Raw genomic sequence first — 20,475 nt, 5'->3', positions numbered from 1 at the left:
AGAGCCAAATGATCCTACTTCTATACTGTTTAATAGCAAAACCATCCTTCTCTCGGATAAGAAATTGGCCATGTTTGATTTTAATTTGACTTAACATAGCTGCATATAATGCACTGCAGTTCTCAATGACAAGATAATTGAACACTATCAAAATAACAGCAGCACAGACAAAACACACACTTTCCTACTTGTGCTCCTAAGAAATCTTGATCTTTGAGGGGAAAAAGCTTTACGTCTCCCTCAGAATGCTCCTTCTCTAAACACCTCTTTTGTACCATGTCCTAAAGGGCAACGTGATGGAGCTCTTCCAGTCTTCCAGAAGGTGAATCCAGGAGTGAAAAGGACAGCACTTCTTTACTGTTATCTCTCTGTAGAGGGAACAGTAGCATAACTGTGAAGTGACAAGGACATAGACACGACTATGAGGTCCCTTCTCAACACAAATGGTCATACCAGCGTAATAAAGCGGTTGATAGTCAAACACACAGTCCTCAACGTGACCACGGGGCTCACAAACTGCAGATGTGTCATCGGAGGGCCTGATAAAATCTTTGTCACGTTGTTGGCTACTTCCCCTACGTACCAACGCCGTCTAAGTGTAACTTAAGATATGCAAAGAACCAGTTGCTCTGACATGGTGCAAAACAGCATTTGCCTGCACCCTCCGCTTCAGAGGAAAATGAAGGGTTCATCCTGTTTGTACTCTCCCACAAGCTTCTTGGTTGCCTCATAAACACAGTTCAATGTTAGCAGACGCATTTAACTGAAATGCATATGAAATCCATTGGGGCAGAAAAGCAATTATCCAAAATTACTTTATAAGATTTCTCCCAGGGAAAGTAGCCATTTTAAGATCACTGACTTCTGTAAGCACAACAGCAAGGTGCTGTTGACAAAGACAGCTACAAATGTAATAAAACTATCACGGAGACATAATAATTATCTATTGCTAAAGGAAATCATTAATCATTATTGTCTGCAAGCCAGTACTGGGCTGCAGAAAGTAGCACTAGCAAGAAAAGCAGCCCTTTTCTCTGGACAGGCTGGTGGGTGAAATACGTTCTGAATCCCTTCCGTCTAAGGAACACAGAAAAACATTACCCCTAACTAAGTAACTAACTGAATCACAGCTATTCTGGCTGGAGATCCAAAAAATAATATTTTGATAAAATAGCCTTAAGAGCAGTGAGAATTTGTTGTGCTTTAGCTACTACTCTAATTCTGAGAGACGTAGAGGAAGCATTGCTCTGAAAACCCCCAGACACAAGAAGAGCGGATTTTAATGGATTCTTAACGGAAAGGCACGACTTGGAGACGGTATATGAAGTGCTACTATATTCTAGGGGAGAAATAAAAATGGTATGTACGGTCATTATCCAAAGGAAAACAAATAGATCTAACCCCTTATTTTTGCTACTTCAGAAGGTGTGGATGACACCAGACCTGAGGAGTGTGGACTGCTCATCAAGGAGGAAAAGCAAGGCAAAGTTGTATTTCAATAGCAGAAGGCAAGTAAAGCATCTTGGTGGCAAAATTATGTAATCTGTAAGGGTATCTCTATCTTTCAGTAGTTCTGTGAAAGAAGATGGTGTAAAAAGGTGGTGCAGGATGAAATGTAACCAGGCAGATGAGTGCACAGTCTAATGCAGGGAGTAGGTTTTTCTGCCTTCCTTCTCCACTCCTTATTTTCTTCCCCAATTATGCTTTCTTCTCATTCAGCATGCAAACAGCGATCATTTGAAAACTCATTAAATACCAGTGCTCATTAAGCACCAAACTGTAGATAACATTCATCATTTTACCCTACTTGGTTGCAAATTGTTTATAAATGCCCACTTAGTCCACACATTTTAATCTGATCCAAGGGATTTTTTTAAACTTTCCAGCAGAGAAACTTCCTCATACAAATGCATTAAGGTTGACATGGAAGAGTCCAGTAGCTCTCTGATCAGATTTAGTAAATATACGTAGCTCACTGTGAGGCTCATCTAGAGGTTAGCACTGTTAAAAATCTTCTAGCATTTCCAACCTCAGCATCCAAAAAGCATGCATCTTGTTCCTCAAAAATATATGCCTTTTAGTGCAAAGTCAGAAAACTTGGGGTAAAAACTTATTTTTCTTAGTTTTTGAAGAGTGAGCTGGGGTCAAAAATGCTCTCCTGTAAATGAGGGCTAGAGCCTTTTCTCTTTTTTCGACACCTGAAATTCTTGAATAGTAGGATTTAAGCAGCTGGGGTTTAAAGGCGAATGCCAAGTCTCTTGCAATGCACGATAAAAGAATCAGCTGGTAGCACTGCATTTTCAGACAAGCTTGTTGGCTTTGCAAAATAGCCACAGTCTTAATGTATACTGACATGTTCACTAAAGTCGGTCTTCTCAAACATCCCACTGCAGGGTGTTGCTACTCTAAGTAAGCGAAACAGAAGAATGCTGCTTCGATAAATAGAATTGCTTCTCAAAAATCAGGAGAACTGCACATTGCTCACTTCTGTGTAAAGGACAGGGCTAGCCCTCTGAGAAACAATACACCCACCGGAGAAGGTATGTGCATTGTCTTCTGACCTATCTTTATGAGCCCTTCAGTGTGACGTAGGCTCCCAGTTCACTTGGAGGGAAAACAGAGACCTGTAAATATATTCTGAGCAGCTTATGCTTTTCACAACAAAATAAAGAAGCTGTTAGTACATGCGACATATTACCAACTGTCGTATCAGGGTTGTTTTCTTAAAACATTTTCAGATTCTAAACTTGACTTATTACAAATAAACAGATTCTCTCTCGCACGGGCTGTTCACGGAGAAGGATGACCAGTCTGCGCACCATGAACACTCAGGTAGAAAAAGCCTCCGAAATCACTAATCTCACCAGAACAAGATACTGCACCTTACCTTAACTTTAAAAAAACTTACCTCCAGCCCTGTGGCAAAGCCCTTTTTCCCCTCTCTGTTCTTATTGCATGAGTGCTGTTAGCCCTGTCTCCTGCCACGGCAGAAACGTAATGAGAGCACTGTTTTCATCTTGTTCGTTTGATGCCAGTCTTCTGACTCTTTGAAGCCGGAGTCTGTTTTTTGGAAGTCTGTAGAGGCAACGCTGTATCTAGAAGAACAGGAAAGTACAGAGCAAACCATATACAAATGGCAACCAGTAAGGAGGAAACTCTGGATTTCCTAGGACGTGACACTGGAGTGAGGGTATCTGGGAAAGGAATGAGGTCTCTGAGCAGGGATGTGAAATTCAGGATCCTTAAGACCCGATTCTCGATTGTCTTCCCTATATATTAAAGCATCCAAGAGTTGAGAGGAGCCTCCAGCTGTTACCTAGTCCATTTGCCTGCCCAGATGCCAAGTAATTATGTTTTTTTGCATCTGTGCAAATTAAATTATACATATTGAGCATTTCTTGTTTACTAAATGCACTATTAAATCCTATCTGCTACATTCCAACACCACTTCCTTCTCTTCTAAGTCACTAGATTATGAAATCTGTTAAATTAGTCTGCTAGAGGTTTTAATGAACATTCCTGCTCATTTGCCATTAAAAGCAATGTTTTAATTAGCGAGGACATTCTTGTCAACGCAGCTAACATACAGGTCTTTGCAAATTAATTGTTGATGCAAGCTTCCTCATTGCCAAACACGATGCACGTATTTGCTCCCTCACCTTGAAACAGAGATGGTGTGTAGAAACTAGTAAATAAAGCCACAGTTGACTGCACTTTTCACTGTGCAGTGCTCACGCAGCTTCAGAACAGCCACCCAGAAGGAACAGCTAAATCCGCTGATCTCACCAGAAAATTCAGGATAAAAATCAGTCAGTGGTAGATCCAGTGGATTCTTCACAGCCTCGAAAGGGCAGCCAGACCTGCTTGGGAAGACAAAAAGAAAACCCACCTCGAGCGGTGGAAATGAGTTTATAGGGTGTGATTTCCAGCAGGCAGGTTGAAGGGGGTTTCAGCTCGGGTAACAGGAGGAAGGCTCGTGTATGGTGGAGACAGTCCGAGGGACTAGCACGACTGCCTCACTGTAAAGAGCAGAGGAGCTTTTCTTTCGTTGCTATTAATTATGTGGTTCGACCCTGTTTGATATGCTTGGGAACCACAAGACGCACTGCAATTTTGCATCTGCCTTGCTCGCTGTCCTGCCTGGCAGGAAGCACAACCAAACCGCATATTCCTTTGCTAGTCTTAAAGCAGCTAAAGAGCAAAACCAACCACTTCTTGTCTGAACGGAAGATGTACCACTGTATGTGCCACACACAAGGGCATCCCACTGCCTATAAACAGCGTTTGGTGAGGCAAGACATCAAAAGCTGTAACACAGACCTGTCATTTTTCTTCTTAATGAAATTAAATTGCAGCATGACTCTATACTTAGAGGAGGTGGGGTGGGATTACTGTATATTGCATCTGTGACGGGTACAGAAATTCTGCCTCCATTTGATTAACAAAGATACGGCTGCAGCTCTCCTCCCAAGTGAGTTGGCGTTCATGTATTATTAACGATCCTTCAAAAGTACGGCAGTCACATGCTGCAGAAGCTGAATGATCCTGCAGACATGATTAAGGAAGGAGACGAAAAATCCCCACCACATCTGGATTTGCTTCTTCCTGGCACAGATGGTTTTGGTTGCTTTTTATTCAGAATATATTCATTAAGACTAAGCACAGGGTTTAAATGCAGTCTTCCTGTTCCAAGTCTCCATTTTCCACGTAGAAACTTCTCATCAGGAGCCTATCCAAGAAGGCATATGTACTGATTGAAGAGGGATTTCCCAAACCCTGTCGCACACTGAGTAGGTTATGAGAGTTCAAAAGCATAGCTGATACACAAAGGAGATCCGGATAGCTTGGATTTTATTTTCCTCTCTCAGAAGTGATTGTCTTGTCTGCTATGAAAACCTTAGCACTCCAAGCTTTGTTAACTAAAGTAAATAGATCCCCAAATGTTTACAAGTTTTTCAGTTAATGATGCCCAGAGTGTATACTTTCTCATAAATATCGATCCAAGCCTAGCTTTTGACGTGGGAAAGTCGTGCAGTGATAAGCCGTGGCAACAAAAGGCACGGCATCCTGTAATCATGTTGGCGGGGGAGGCACCCGCTGATCCCTGTAATCCTATTAGTAATCCTATTGTAATCTCCAAGTTACCTTCAGCCTTGCCACAGAAGAACCTGCCCAGACAACAGAAGAACATCTCCAACGTTACCCATCCGTGGGCACCAGCGCCAGGGGCTCAGTTCTCCCGCTCCAGCACGCACGGCGTCAAATGCTGCAGGATCTGCCACTAGGATGCTAATTGGCATAGAAATTACAACAGGCATCTTATGGTAAAGCAGGAATCAAGAACCGTAGCAATCAACTGTAGCCAAACTTATTTGGGTAGTAACATCTGGACACAGAGTTCTTTCCTGTGCTATAGGAGAGCAAATGTAAGGAACTGGTATATCGTTACCTCTGCACCGATTCCCTTACACTTACCGTGTTGCTCTTCTGGTTGCTAATGCTGCGGGTAACAAGTAGTCTGCTATTTTAGCATGTTGTCTAGCTTGGGTTCTCATTAGGTGTTATGTTTACCACAGCTGTTACATCTTATGAAACTTATATATGTCAGGCTACAACAATACAACAACACAGGTTGCACCCCAGCATTAGCTTTGCTTTATTTTATATTCCTCTATGTTAACTACTGCTACAAAAAAAAAAAAAAAAAAAGAATTAAACTCCTACGACATTACCGTTGTGCAAGCCCTATACACACTGCAATTGCCTGGCCATGCTAGCAGTGTCTGTTGCATCTTTTATGATGGTTAATGCTACTTTGTGTAATGATCCTGATTTGTATTATTATATATAATATTTGCATAATGTTTTGTAATAAAGCATTATGGTTTGCTCTACTAGCAGTATCTAATATCTCCTTCTGCTCTAAATTGTACATTTTTATATAATAGCCATCTACTTAAAATGGAAAAACTCTACCAAATTACTAGTGATTTTTTTTTCAAAGCAATTTAAATGTCAATATTTATTCTGCTTTTATAGGAAAGCATAATATGCTCATAAAAATTGCTTGCACTTCCATCATTGCAACCCCACTAATTTTGCTGTACTGTATTGAACATGCTGGCTTATTTACCAGAGTAAAGCAGCCCTATGCAGGAAAAAAAATCATTTTATGGCTTTTTTTTTGCTGACATTTAGCAGAAACCTATATTCTCCTTGGTTATCTATGCAGTTCAGCTTTACCAGATTGCTTTTGACCACAGTTAGTTGCAATAATGTACAGAAGGGTAACGCAACTCTTGCCTTTCCTTCCTCTTCTACTTCTTAATAAAGTTAGTATTTCCTTAGGCTTTTGAATCCTCACTTGCCTGACATGAGAGAAAATAAAAACATTCTTCTGGTGTTCCAACTTATGCTGAAACACGATGATTAGGAGTATTATCATGGATCACAGAAAAGTGTAGATTGGAAGGGACCTCTGGAGATCATCTCATCCAGCCTTCTGCTAGAAGTGGGACCCTAGATTAGGTTGTCCAGGGCCCTGTCAAGCCAAGTCCTGAATATTTCCAGTGAGGGAGATTCTCCCACTTCTCTAGGCAGCCTATTCCAATGTTTAATTCACTCTCACAGTGAACATTGTTTTTTCTTATATACAGACCGAATTTCCCCTGAAGCAACATGTGTGTATTAGACTGAATGTGTTTTCTTTTGATGTGTTCAGATACTCAGATTTGTGCATGCCCGTCTAAATAAGCAATAGAAGAAACAACAGCAGCCTTGGGGTTTTTTTCTGATGATGTCATGGTGAATATTTGCTAAGTGAACTACCTCAGGGCTAGCTTTTGTCCAAGTCTTTTATACAAAAAAGTGGAGCAATAAACCCTCTTCTTTCCCCTTTGCACAGCCTGCATAAGTACTGGGGACAGAACTGAGAAGTCTTTACAAACTCTGGAGAGCCGGAGAATACAGAAAAGGGCAGGAGGTTAAAACTGAGAGCATTATGGTTCTACAACTCCCCCCCCAGTCTTAAAATGAAGGAAGTCTTTCAGAGGGCTCTACCTACACACTCTAATCCAGCTGAAAGGGCCCCAGCCCCAGCCCGAAGGCCTATATTCTACCCTCGTTTTGTGCACACGCATCACTGCTGCAGACTGAAAGCAGCCTGCAAAATTTTGTAGTCCTGCCAGAACAATTACCTGTTACTTGGTGCGCTGCCCAGAATAAACCTCCCAAAATGTTGATCCTACGATTCATTTCTCTTGTACATAACTACGGCTATTTCAACAATTGCAAAAAAAAAAAAAAAAAAGAAGGGAGAGAGAGGGGATAAAAATGTTTAGATTATGGAATAAGCATGAATAATGGTTTGGCTACAATTCCCTCCTCTTCCCCTAAAGGCTTGAAAGAATAACAGGAGGAAATACTAAAAAGAACCAGCAATCTAAACAAAGGTTGTGAGGTTAAACTCTCACTTATTCCTCCTTCCTTCTCTTTATCGCTGCTGGCCACTTTGCTGCCGGCTCTCAGCTGAAGGGCTTGTTTGCATTGTTCGTCCGCGCGCAGAAACAATAAACGACAAAAAAAGCTCCATGGTCACCCAGTGATATCTTGAGCCATTCCTGATTCTTGCATTCAGCAAAATTAAAACTCTCTGAAAACCAGGAAATAGAAACTGAAGTACATCCTTAGCAGCCCTCACTCCGGCCGCCACAGCCGGCAGTTATCCCTAGAATGGGCCGCCCAGCTGACAGCTGTATCTGCTGCGTTTCGGTGCATCTGCAAGGAACGGTGAGGAGAAGCATTGCGTTAACTTGGCAGGCCTGTCTTTTTACCTGTTGGCGAGGCTGTGGTGCAGGAAAGACGCAGGCAGCCACGGTCTGACGATTTTCACGAGGAGTGCACAAAAGTCTTCTTGCCAATAGGTCTGCGTAGCAGTGACACACGAGAGAAGTTTGAATCTATGGATTTAAAGACAGTCAAGTGAAAGTTCTGCATCAAAAGGCACAAGTGAAGGACTGTGAAAGCCCGGCAAGCGTTAGGATGCTCCTAGGAAGCATGCTATATTTGAGGATAGGTCAGGTATAAGTAGCTGCCATTCAGTGCGGCTCATGTAAACGCTGGATTTGCCATTGCGAAAGAAGTCATTAGACTCCGCCTGACAGTGCTGCAGTGTCCTGTTGCCTGAATGTTTCTGCTGTCTGCAGAACGCGGGCATGTTGTACTGGCACATCCCCGAAAACAAACAGAGCTGAAGCTGTAACCTCGTTCCATGGTTGGCCTAATTCAGTATTCTGGGAGCACAAAAAGCCAGCTCTAACCATATCAATTTAAGTCTTTGTCAGTGAATTTTCTAGCTTTCTAAAGAACTGCTTCACTGCAGAAACTGGTATCACACAGCTGTAAGTGAGGCACGAGTATGATGCAATAAAAATAAAGGAAGCTACACAGTTCCTATTGAGTTTGCTCTTGCACATCTGGCTGTAGTGGAACGATAAAGATTACACATCCAACTGAGCAAAGGCCGCAGCTCCCGACATGAACGAGAGGAATCGGATTTCTGGTTGATGTGCAGATACCCTGATTGCTATAGTGAATGCTGAATACAGTACCTACCAAAAGCATGGGTGCTCAGCTGCCTACTCCAGTCCACACAAAATACACCCTGAGCCAAAACTTCAAAGTAGGTGTTCCCTTCCTATCTTATTAAGACGTTAGCAGACTAAAAATGACTCCTTGCTGTCTGGCGCCCTCTCCTGCGCATTTACTTATGTAGGTTCTTCTAGATGTGGCGTCAGCATCTGCCCTCAACATCCTCCTCTTCTGGCAAGGCCTTTCTGTACAAAAGTCCCTCCTGACCCAGCAAACCTTATCTTCCCAGTTTTCAGATACTTAAGTTGAGATACTCAAGTTATTCAGATACTCCTCCTCCTGACGGCAGGTTCTCGGGTCATCCAGCTGGGATTATAACAATCTGAAACAGTAGCTCTGAGATTAAAAAGCTGCTCCATGTATGGGTCATCCTTCCCGACTTCAGTGAAGAACGAGCCTCCCTCTTTATCTAGAGATGCAGAATCCACAGACCCTGACTCACAGAAAAGCCAAGGAACGGGGTGCAAACCCTGAGGAGTTTAGGAGCTTCTGAAAGAGGAAACAATACAGGGCTAGCACTTAATCGCCACATTTCTACATCCTCCTCCCACGGGCTGACTGCCAAGCCACTTTCTCTTCCATTTCCTTCCTCCCGGTTGCCTTTTTTGCACTCTGTCAAACTCTTTCACACTGCTTCCTAATCCCCATTCAGTGTCCCAAGACTTCTCTTTACCATATTTTTCTAGTTTTGCACCAAAACTGCAAGAATCTGAAAAGGATGCTCTGCTACAATGATTACTGTATTTGATCTATATATTTTAAAGTGCTTTTTCATTGTAGGTTTAGGATGAGAAGTAGATGCCTGTTTTCAGTAAAAATTTGTAGATACTCGGCATTCATTTTCTCTGGGCATCTTTGAAAAATGTTATTTCTGGCCTGTTTGACCATTCTTTGATCAGTGGCCACACAATACTACTGTAAATTCTTTCACAAGAAAATTTATCGAAAACTTGGTTTTAGCTGCTTTGGGGAAAGAATTATTGTGTAGTTGAATTGTCCAAGAACTCTGTACTTGTTCAGACTCAGATTTTTGCTATAGATTTCTATATTTTTCTATAGATTTCCCATGCCAGTGCTGAGTGACGGGATGAAGACTCCTAAAAAGACACTTTTAATTTCTGTTTGTGTGACTAACCTACAATGTTATGGTATAGTTATAGGATGCTATCTCCTAACAAGGTATAAAACATACTATGGTTCCAACTGTTCCTTCTGGAATAAGTGTTTAGGGCCAGGATACGTTCTAAGACTGGAAGTCTGCGAAAGCTATTTTTATAATTGTGTTGTGGATATAGCCCCAGACCTCCTGATGCACACCAACCCACTAGGCTTCCGCAAAATAAACCGCTGAAAGTAGTGGGAAAAGGAACCCATGAAGTTTTATGAATTGAAACCACCTACCGTATGATTTACTTCAGCATATCTGTTCCTGAAACATGGCGTACAGTTCTGTAAAGAGTACAAAAGATCTTAACCAAACTTCCAATAATGCCTACCCTTTTATGATAGTAAATGTTTTGGTATCTATGGACAGTTTCCTCCCACTGCCGCTTAGTTTATTATTAGTGCCTGGAACTCCTTCCAAACAGCATTCTTTAAATTGCTTTCAGGATCGGAAGTAAGTTTGTTTTAACATTTTTTAGAAAAGTATTCTTTATTGCTGCTGAATTGTTACCAAAAAATCCTGAATATTGTGGCTCATGGAAAAAAAAAGATGTCAACTTTCTCCCACCTGCTTCCACTAACTTCAAAGTGTTTCAAAATTTTTAGCTTTGACCTTTGAGAAAATGTAAACTTTCCAAAACATCTCAAGTTCTTTCGATGGCTGGTATGACTTAAGCACCTTTGTCATGTAGATACTTAGAAATTATGACCTGAATAGAATTACTATATTCTCTTTCCTTTCTTTCCTCTCAAATTTTTTTATTCCAAAGTTGTGACTGAAACAGTCAGAATTTGCTTTAAAAAACATCAAAACTAATGAAGATGGTTTTAAGAAATATTTTTAAGAACTTACAATCAGATTTTTGTCTTTCTGATGAAATCTCTTATACAATTTCTCTCAACTCAGCTTCGAATTGTATTGTAGCCTATTTTTACAAGTTTGGACCTGGGCAGAAATCTCGACCTCAGCTTTAGCTCACTGTATACCTCTAAGCTAGGTATGATTCAGAGGACCAAAGCTAGCTTGCCAGCTTAGTCAATTGAGGGAGGGATGTAAGCACAAGGAGGACAATGTAGAATACCTAAACTAGAGTAAACTGTGTGAAAAAATCCCAGCTAGATGTTATGAGTACAAAAAAAGCTTGATTTTTCTATTAACCACCCTTGAGCATTCTCCTGTTCTACGCTCATCGCAACGTCTCTCTTTTCCAGTCAGTCACACTGGCAACACAGTAGAAGGGATCTTTAGTGCTTCTGATTTTTTTTGTCACTGGTTCCCACTGTTATGTTAATTAGATCAAACCAGACTCCCACTGAGACTGTAACAAAGATAATCATTGCAGTGATCTGTCAGCTCCCTCTGAAACCACTTTCGAGGGCTTTGTAAACTTGCTGTCTCCACAGACCACACCAGCTGTTTAATGTAAATACCCTGGTTTGGCCAGAGTTGCTCTCAGATATGTTGCAAGAATCAAGATAGAAAAATAAATTCATAATAACTGGGAACCTGAAGCACATATCGATCTTTCCATTCAACTGACCATGAAGAGGGCAATGGAAGTGAAATGGTTTTTTACTTGCTTAGCAGGCATTAGGACTGTCATTATTTTTTAATTATAAGATATAAATATTGTGTGGAATTGTCTCCGTCAGAAGTTTAAAATGACTGTATATTAATATCCATCGGGGTTTTTTTTGTCTGGAAAGAGTGGCTTGCTCTGTTTTTCCTTCCCATTTAATAGCTTTGCCTTAAATACATTTTAGCCTTTCCACTGCTTGTTTTAAAGATAATAATAAATTTTGACAATTTTTAGCACAGACCCTCAGTTTGAAGAGATTTCACTTCCAAGCAGTTAACTCTGAAATCCATATTCTGACTGATTTTATCTGGGGGGAGGAAAGAACAACGGAAGAGTAAGTGCTGAACTGTCTTTCTTGATTCACAGCACGAAGGCATGCAATATCAAGGCACTGCTCGTGTTCAGACTATAGTGAGAAGTGGAGTGGGCTTCTTAAATAAATGGAAACCCTTATAACAAATAGGCATTTCTCACTAGCGTGATGCCTTGTTAAACTGAATCCACAAAGCTCAAGTCTTCTGCATCCGGTGCGTGCACGTGTGTGTGCATGGGCGTACAAACCTGCTGCGCTCATAATGCCGTGTTACGTTCTTTCTCTTCTTACCGCAAATCTGAACCAGATGTCTGCAAGGCCGCAGAGAATAACCAAACTGTAAAACAGATATAGGCTATTCTTCTCTTAACTGTGTTCCTGCCGGTCATTTGGAAAGCAAAAATATTCCAAATAGCAGAACTTTAGACTTTAAAAAACAAGTAACAGCGTACAGCCAAGATTTCACTTCTATCCCATAACCTGAAAATCATGAATGGAAAGTGGAGGTGGAACCCAAAAAGGGAAATAACTTCTTCTTTAGAACTCTATGCTAATGTAATGCCTGCTCCCAGAACCTATCAAAGGGCATTACAGATCCCTAATTTAAAGGAAGTTTAGAAGATTATCTGACAATTGTTATCTTTGCCTTCAGGTGTGGGAGCCGACTCACAGACCTTAAGCGACTTGCTTAGGTAGTACAAACACAAGGTGCCATGGGAAATCCTTTAAAATAGGTTAACTAAAAAGGGGGAACTAATAGTCATTTATCTGCTATTACTGAGGTTTAAGCCAGTTTCTTAACTGTTTAAGCCAGTTTAAGCCAGGTTTAAGCCAGTTTCTTCGTTTTTTTTTCCCCGCTCCTCTTCTTTGTACTATGCTTTCTGTTTCTACTGCTGAGCGACTATTAAAAAATATACAGTCATTCATCACATTTAAAATGTCCTTGTAGAGACAAGGACAATAGACCAAGAAATCCTTACACTTATTTACCTGTTGCATACATTTTCAGTATAAGTACAAATCTTCAATAACTTTAGAAGAAGTGTTCTTGGCTGGGGTATTGGTCAGCATGTTGACTTGTAGGATTGTAGTAATAATTGCAGAAAAACTCTGAACTTTCTACATTTGATTTCATCTGTTTCATGTAGCTACAGTTATGAATGTGACTAATTAAACCTATTCGTGCCCTTGAAAAAGATCTTTGCTGATGCTATAAACACAGAAAAAGATATATTCTACTATTTTCTATATGTGAAAAATTCCACTAGAGGGCATGACATAGTTATCTAAAACATGGTCCAGGAAACCAATATGAACAAGCAGATACTTACACCTAATCAGAGGCCAACAGCCAAATTAACCAGCTACAGGTTACGCCTTCAATATACACACATTCAGTGGCAAGGTCAGTGTTTCCAGCTACACTTAGTTTGAAGTTTGCTGCTTCTGTTTCAGATCTTAAGGAGGTCTTGTATGCAGATATCGCTTCTGCCTAGAAACCTTGTCCTATTTCTAACCTTACTGTCATGCTATCTCATGGCCTAGACCCACATATCTAAAATATCGCCTACAGCTCTAGGATGAGAGCTGCAGTTGTCAAATCTGTTTTCCAGGGCACAGTAAAATTTTCTGTCACTCATGAAAAGCTCATCTGCACAAGACACAGTTTTACTAGGGGTTGATCTCAGGCTGCAGAGCTATTCCCCCAAACACTGCAACCTCCCCTGCTTCGAAAGGCTTTGACCTTGCCTTTGCAATGTGCACAGAGCTATTTAAAAAACCTATTTCAAAAAGTTGTATACACATTTTCCCCTATAGGAAACCACATGCCACAGGTGTTAATCAAACATGCTTCCTTACTGCAGAGGATAGGATGCTACAAACATGTTTGCTGAATCACAGAGTATAAAGCTGGAAAAATGTTTTTAGTATGTCCCCATTTCTGTTCAAATTACCTGCAGCAGGCACTGGAGCTGAAGCATTCTATATTTCTCTCTGCCATGAGACTACCTAGGGCTTTAAAAAGGTGTGCACAAAATCCCCTCAACTATTCTTCAGTTCTGGAAGAAGCAAGATGCTGAAACACAAACAAAAAATGATCTCTTTGCTCCCATTCCACTTGTTATAATGAAAAAGGTAAATAAATTAGTTAAAAAGGAGTTACAGAAGAAACAGAGGCAGCTTGACCCTTGGGCTAGCTTCTGTCCTCTTTACAGCCCTTTTTACAGTGAAAGGTAACCACAGGAATAGCTTGTGTTTCTCTAAAGCATTTCAAAATGTCATCCTTTGCAAATCTAACAGAAAAATGTCAGGGCTTTAGAGCAGATTTACCATGATTCATTTGTAATTATTTTGAAACAATTGCTTCATTGCAGAAGCCTCTGCACACCACAGAAAAGAGAGCTGGGAAAAACAGAAATTAGGACTCTTGGTTAAATCCTAAAAAAAAGTTACCAGCAGCACAATGCACAAACCTGGTTGGAGAGCCAAGCCCCCAAAAGAGGTTCTCGCATACTCTATAAGTGGTTAGATATATCACTGGTGACTTGTTCTAAATATCTTAAATAAACTTCTTTGTGAGAACACCAAACAACTAACTTTTTCTCTGCTGCCAACCCACACTGTGGAGTTTAGACTTAGTAATTTGGCACCCTGGAAAATAAAGTGGGCCTGAGTCATTCTGTCCAAGAGTGGGAGTGGAGAAATTCCTAGTCCTGCATTCTCATTACAACGGTCTTTTTTTTTGTGGGGGAGATTTTCTGCTCTTCTTTCTGGCCCTCACCTAGAAACTGAGTCACGCTGCTGGTGCTTTCCGGGTTCCTGCTCCCTCCTTATTAGCATTCGTGTCGCACAAGTAGAAAAGCACTTGTGGATGGCAACAGACACGCACATCCCTCACTCACGGTTGGAATTTTGTCTTCCAGACTTTGCTTTTCGTTGACACCTATGCGACTTCACCAGCGCAATCTTCTGCTGCAGATGAGGCCTGGAATCTAGCCGTGACTCCAGTGAGAAGCACGTTAAGGGATGGTGGGACTTTGTTCCTTGAGAAGAAAGAATTAAAAATCTTTATTGCACCTGGCTACAAGAGAACAGCAGAAAGTCTGATGGGTTGCCAGACACACACATACTGGGATCTCCTTCAAAAGGGAACAAAAAGTGCTCAGTGGGAAAGCGAAGAATTCTCCCAGGCCAAGAGTATTGACATGATTTAAGTCTTACAGCAGTTAGTTGCAATAGAGAGTGGAGTTTGTGCTTTGCTCTAGGCATATTCCCATTAGAAGACTCATTTGACAGAGTATTCAAGAGAAACAACATTTTAGTTCTTTCCTGGTTACTTATAACAAGTTACCACTCATTTGTTGTTCTCTTCTGGCCCTGCATTTCTGGGAACGGAAGGGAATCCAGTGACAATTTATCTTTCATAGCCTGAATTCTGAGTATCCAATAGTTACACGGAACAGGTCATAATGCACGACATCCCACAAGGAAGCCAAACGTGTTTAGCATGTTACTTTGAAATAAGCTGGACAAGAAGAGTATTCTGCTGTCAGAGATGAAATCACTAGAGAATTCACACCCAAGAGTTCAGTGTACTCAGAAAGCACAGCTTAGAGGACAAGGAAGAAAGACCAAGAGAGACGGCTTCGCTTCAGGAATCTAGCAAGAGTAAAGTCACATCTATGTTAAGGATACTTGAATTAATGTAAGCGTTCTCAGAAAATCACTGCTTTGGGCAAATATGCAGCTTCCAGCTATTTAGTTATGATTTTCTTTGGCAGCACATTCAAGAAAAAAGAACAATTATTATCTCCGTCTTAGTTGTGACTAAACATTATGTTTTGGATAAATGGAACTAATTCTCTTCCATTACTGTATTTAAAGGATAAAGGAAATGCCTAGATTAAGTTCCCACCAAATGAAAATATTTTAATATGCTCTTTAATTAACTGATTAACTAATTTCTTTCTTTCTCTCCCTGCATTCCTATACCTGCCACTATATTGTCTTAGACATCATACAGAATCAATATCAGTGATTAAGTGCACACTACCCCACTCCAGAAGTCCAAATTAAACATATGTCTTTACAAACAATACATCTAATTATTGTTATTTCAGCTGAATGTGTTAATATGCCTGACAGACGTTTCACAAATTAAGGAAACACACATTTTCTGCTCAAAGTATGAATATTCTGAAACCATTGTGTATTTTCTAGCACATACCTAAGGCTATAGATTTTGTAAATATACTTTGTTCAGTCTAAGTGAGTTTGGGGTTATGCCCTTTTAAATGTTTAAGAATCTGAACTTCACGTACTAACTTTTCTGTTTATATTGCCATTTCTGTAATTTGGAGGTTTGCTATTTTCAACCATATTTCATTTTTTAAATTGACAAAATCCTTTTATCACCGCCTGCAATTCCTCATTTTATGAAGTAGCCAATGTTATCTTGCAGCTACTCCTCAAGTTCTTGGGTAGCTTCAACTTCCGATTTTACTTTGCTGATGTGACTACTTCCAGAAGCATACAGTTTAATAGTGTTATGAAAACACTGACTGGAAAATACTAAATATTGCTGAATTACTACTAGTTACTGATACCACTGTACTACTGTCGTTCATCAGACACAGTTGTATGGTTGTTTGGCTTGTATTTACATTGGAATAGCTCGTGCCTATACAACTACCAAAACTTTTAGACTATACTGCCTGTTTAGAGTTGAGATACTTTTTCTTCCACTCTCTCCTGCCTTTGCCTTCTTATAAGCTACTTGCACTAGAGAACTTGGCCTGATACTGTTCCTATCAAAACTGGTAAAAGATTTCATACCTGATTGCTCCAAGTCTGTTGCCATTCTGCACACTACTTGGAGCGCGTTGTAGTCATGAGTTGACGAAGGCTATACTAGGGTCAGATATATGAACAGTTTTAGGAGACACTGGAGGGGAAAAACAAATCCTCGCTCTTTCCTAAGCAAGATCCACTATGTTACTATGTGCTCCCATCTCTGCTACTCCTAGCATATTCAGGACTTAGAACTGCTATTTTTAGTCCTGTCTCTCCCTCTTGGATCAGCATCAATTGCCCAAATGCTGGCTACATCCAGGTCTTCAGCGACCCTTTTTAAAGCAAGAACTTTATAATGGTGGAACCTGAATATTGAAGATTCTGCAGTCTCTCATGCAAAATTTCCTTTCCAAAGGTAGAAAGCTGACAGAATCCTTAATTTGTGCATTTTGACCTTTGAATAACAAGGATTCTGCTACATATTCCCATTTACACACATCTACCTCTGTGAGTAGTTAATACGCTGTGGTTTTCTCCTTCTCACTCACTTTTGTATAAAAGTCTTAAAATAAACCAACTTTATTTTCAAAGTTCTGAGAAATATATTACTGGGGTATTATGTTACTTATCAGTCCAGGAAATTAATCTAGATTGTAGCTGAGCTGTTTCTGACACACATTAAATTGTTTTCATCGCATACACAAATAGGTGTCCTGAATAAGTGACCCACTACTGAAATAGATGACAAGCCTAGGTCTCCAGACGGTTATTACTGCTGAACATAACCTACTACACTGTTAGCAAGCATGGCCAAGGTAACTCCTTCTACTTCTCTTCAAGATCCCCACCTGACAAAACACTTGAATGTTGCATGAAGTGGCATCACTTCTGCCTTGTTACGAAAGATTCCCTCTACCACCAGTTACTTCAGGTCTAGGAAACACATCTACAGCCAGAAAGCCCTACTTCAAACACCATGTCTTCCTGGAAGTGAACTATTACTCTGTGGAAGGGCTTAACTCCTGCCTTTACCATACCTTTGTGCAGATCCCTCATGATCCAATGAAGAGCTTTTCCTCTGAATTGCCGCTGGACATTTCCACTGGACTGCCACAGCTCTAGCAGAGTTACGACTGTGTTGCAAAAATGTCACATCAGTCGGTCTACCTGTGCCAGCCATTTTTGTTAGTTCAAGATATCACTGTCAAACAAGAGTTTATTGTTAAGGTACCTTTTCTTAGTACTGACCCTGTACTAAATACTAGTATCACATGCATATGCAGAGGGTTTTCTTGTATCCTGAATGTCCTCCAAAATGTGATCAAACGCAATACATTTTGTGCTGAGTGATATCGTCTAATTTCCCTCCTTTCCCACTCATGACTTTGAACATTTTTCATTGTTAACCATCGCTAACTAAAGATCAAATAACTTGTTTGCCTCTGCTTTAAAGAATCTAAATTTTAAATTGTAGCAAAACCATCAATCCTGAGCCAGTGTTGGATCAGAAGAACAATCCCAGGCCCCCTTCTTCCTGCCTCCCTTGTATCTGATTTGATCCAAGGGAGGGTGCTTAGCATACGCTCTGCAACCTGCACGAAGGGTAAATGCCTTGGAAATTTCTCTTCCTATGCTTGACAGCCAGCATAGGAGAAATGACAGAGTATTTTAATAAAGCTAAGGCAGACAAGTCACAGCCTACCTGGGACACCACCAATTACCTTATCTCATCTTTCCAATCCACTGCCAGTTTATTTTTCCCCTCACTGTCATTTATACACTCATCTCCCTTCAGTATAATGTACGACAGCATAATAACACACCAAGAGGAACATTGCCTAGCTTCTCCCATCTTTTCTTATTTACAGTTCTCTACCTCCAAACTTGTAAAATGGGAGTACTTTATTTGCCTTTTCATACCTCTTTATGCTGGTTTCTAAAAGGCAACGAATGAGTGGCCTTCAGTCGCTTTAACGGGTAATAAATATTTTACCTAGAAGGAGGACACGGAAACAGCATGTCTCAGTTGACTGGAGTAATTTACTGTTATTTTGCAGCTGCAAGAGGAAGAAGAAATGTTTCCATCACACCATGAACAGTGGAAGCCACAAGCTAACGAAAGCTATGCCAGCTATCATGCTGCACCTTGTCTTCCACCTACTGCAGAGAGAGTTGCAAAGAGCAAAAATGCTCACAAACTCAGAGGTTTGAAATACAGTATTATCCACATCCCAGACTTTTGTGTCCACGCTGTGAGTGCAGAATCATAGAATGATGGAATAGCTCAGGTTGGAAGGGACCTCAGGACTTCTCTTGTCCAGCCTCCTGGTCAAAGCCGCAGTCAGAGCGGGTTGTTCAGAGCTTGATCCAGTTGGGCCCTGAAAACCTCCAAGGATGGAGACAGCACAGTCTCTCTGGGCAACCTCTTCCGCTGCTTGACTGCCCTCAAGGGTAAAAAGATTTTCCTTGTATCCAGTCTGAATCTTTCTTGGTTCAATTCACATCCGCTGTCTCTCACCTTCACCCATGCAGTACTGTGAAGAGCCTGGCTCCACAACCTCAGTGCTCTCACAGGGCTCATGGACGTGGGTCCTCAAAGCCTTCCCTGCCCCAGGCTGAACAAGGCAGGCTGAACACCGCTGGCACAACTGATGCTGAGGTTATTAAAAACAAATCAACCTTCACAGAGTCATACAGTTCTTGCAAGACTGTCACTTCAATATCTGGTTTTCCTTTAGTGTAAGGGAAGATTTCACCCAAACTACTTGGATTAAACATGTGTCTAATGTCCAAGTTCTAAATTGTATTTTCCACAGACAACTGATGGGTGACCATTACATGGAATTGCTCCCTGAGAACACGAATCTTCCTTCACTGGACAATCTATTTCTAATGCAACTAGCATAGCAGTTTTTTATAGTTTATTTGTTAATTTACATGCTACTGCATACTTTTGCATTTTACTAGATGCTTCCAACTCACCTTGCCCTCCATCTTCCTTTGGAGACCTGCCTTCCTTACAATGGTGTGCTTTCATTTTGCAAATCTTTACTTTTATGACATTCAGTGACCTAATATTCATTTTGCTTTTTGCTATTCATTTTTCCTCTGGAAAGAAATCAAATAATTTTACTGACAGTCATACATTAACATAAGAGCTACTTCACTCACTACAGTATTGCAGACACTCAGGGAGTAAAACACTTCACCAAAGGACGCTTTCTAGAATACTAACAGCTTGACAGCAGAAGTCTTCCCTTCCTCATCACTGCCAAACACCTGAAACATCAGGAAAATTTTGGTCATTAGTTCTGACTAGTTTCAGTATAAATAGAGTAGCTTCTCAGAATTTTTTTCCCCTTTTCTGCACACTCTTCCAACTTTAACATTTAAAAAGCTCCATAGAATTCACTTGGTTTTGAAAATATTTAAATTTTGAAGGCAAAAAGGCTTTAAAAGGCAAACGGACAAAGAACAAATACAGCAGAAACCGTTCCAGCACCTACATCACGTGCCTATGGCACTTGCACTGCCCTGGGTCCCACATCAGCCACCTTGGGAAAACGCTGGCGGACAGAAGGAACCCGCGGAGTAGCGCACTAGTGTAACTTCCACAAGCCTAACCGAGCGCAAAGGGCTCAAGTCTTAATTCACTAAACCTGAACGAGGGATAATCGCCCTCGTTACTCGACTTTTATGACGCCTCCCTTCACCTTCTCTCCGGACTGCGAGCTTTGACTGCAAGATACGCTTATTATCCCGAGTTGAGCCTCGTGCAATAATAATACCTTGTGAAAAACAAACAAGCCGACAAACCAGGAACAAGAGATGACGGCTAAATCCTATCCCCAGCCGTACTTTACTCCCTCGGAGAGTTAGCCGAGCCGTTTGACTGCGCTTAGAAAACAGAAACGTTGTTGCTGACTGCCTTATCAAGCCCTTGTGAGCATTTAATTATATAGCCTGTTTGGTAAG

The 20,475-nt window shown here is 40.9% G+C and overlaps 1 long non-coding RNA gene across 1 annotated transcript; it reads right to left on the bottom strand.

The window, feature by feature from the left end:
- Positions 1-104: 104 nt before the first annotated feature.
- Positions 105-3,841, bottom strand: LOC106495763 (uncharacterized). The gene is made up of 3 exons (XR_001294486.2): positions 3,660-3,841; positions 2,909-3,095; positions 105-391 (listed from the first exon to the last, which is right to left on the bottom strand). It is a non-coding gene; the product is annotated as an uncharacterized lncRNA (long non-coding RNA).
- Between the last annotated feature and the right edge of the window lie 16,634 nt (positions 3,842-20,475).

This window comes from Apteryx mantelli, chromosome 8 (assembly GCF_036417845.1).
Source record: "Apteryx mantelli isolate bAptMan1 chromosome 8, bAptMan1.hap1, whole genome shotgun sequence".
NCBI classification, from domain to species: domain Eukaryota; kingdom Metazoa; phylum Chordata; class Aves; order Apterygiformes; family Apterygidae; genus Apteryx; species Apteryx mantelli.
The sequence above is the reverse complement of the archived record's forward strand: the minus strand, read 5'-3'. Positions and strand labels throughout refer to the sequence as shown.